Source organism: Propithecus coquereli, unplaced genomic scaffold (genome assembly GCF_000956105.1).
Source record: "Propithecus coquereli isolate 6110/MARCELLA unplaced genomic scaffold, Pcoq_1.0 Scaffold161, whole genome shotgun sequence".
NCBI classification, from domain to species: domain Eukaryota; kingdom Metazoa; phylum Chordata; class Mammalia; order Primates; family Indriidae; genus Propithecus; species Propithecus coquereli.
Window position 1 is genome coordinate 1,817,915 of NW_012140636.1, and position 1,568 is coordinate 1,819,482.

Genomic DNA, 1,568 nt, shown 5'->3' on the forward strand with positions numbered 1-1,568 from the left:
TTCACCATGATTCCTCATTCCACTTGTTCATTTAGACATCCATGTCCTGATGCTGGGTCAACATCATGCTACACGCAGAATAAAAGACACATTCACAGTAGGGTAGAAACCATAAGACACAGCCACATAAGAAGTTTTGTAGGATGGTAAGCAGCTGACATTACATCAATCAAACAAGGAGCATTGCACTCATTTGGAGGGCAAGGGTACCAGAGCGTGAGACGGCCTTGGAGATAGATGAGCCCACAGAACGGCTCTCGCTTGTGGCTAGTCCCAGATATGATTATGCACACGTAGTCAGCAATCTCCTCTGTTTCGTCAGTCTTTGCCTTGGCTCCCACTAGATTGCAGCCTACGACTCACGATCCCCAAAGCAGAGCTCCCTCCCTGAAATGTTTTGGGATCCAGGTCTTCTTTACATCCTTCTCCCCTGATCTGTCCCCATCCTTACACTCTCGCTTTGTGCCACAGGAGGGGAGAGCTCACCAGCCCATCTAACAACTAATTCGGGCTCATACATTAAAACGGTTCTGTGCTGGGGAATGTGGCCGCTCACGATCGCTTCTATTGCTGGGACTTTCAGAAAGGCGTGGAGTCAGTCTGGGGCAGTCTGAGTCGTGCGGTGGTCACACCATGTCCTGCCTGTTCTGTTACTTTGGGGATCCCGGCAACAAGCCCAACTTCAGTTCACGCTGAAACACAGCCCCCGCGGAAATGCGGGTTCTGTCCCCTCCGTCTCTTCACCCACCCCGGTGGAGGTGTAAAAGCCAACAAAACAAATTAAGTGAGTCTAAAATGATTCATCAAAGTAAGTGAATTATTAACTTTTTTGAGTGTACTATTATGTTGGAATAGTTCCTTTTAAAGAGAAAAATATGAGAAAACTGAGCAACATAGATTTTTTTAATATTTGTATTATGTTATAAAAAATTAATGATTTATCAAAAAATTTAGCTCTATTTTTTCTTCACACCCTTTTAGGTCTTTCTAAACAAAATGATTTGTTTAGTCACTCCCAGCTTGATTCATTTTTGGTGTTTTATAGTGAAAAAAGACATAGTAGTTAGAATCTAAGCTTGGCCAGGTACGAACCATGTACCTTGAGCAAGGCGCTATACTTTTCAGAAACCCGGTAAATAACGCATGTCTTGAAGGGATGTTATAAAGGCCAAGTAAGACATTAATAATATAATTAGAGTGAACATTGTAATAGGTATTTTTTAGGATAACTTTATTTGTGATTGTTAATCATTATTTTGGAGTTTAATATTTTTCATTTTTCAACCAAAATGCCTACAGCTGTATTTTAAGTTAATACGAGTCTTCTGGATATCACCTATTTTCTCTCCCAGGTCTTCCCTCCAGCCTGCTCTGGCCCTAGGGTAGGCTAACTCGCTAAGGTGGACCAGTCAAGGGTGCTCTTGCTGGGTTTTGGCCAAGGGAAGAGAAGTCACTCATAGGCAAGGGATCAGAGTGCAGAAGAAGAATGAGGCAAAGAGTCAGGTTGGGTTATTTATTCCCCAGGGGCCTCTCTGCTGGGTCCCTCTACACCAAAGGAACCCCTGTCC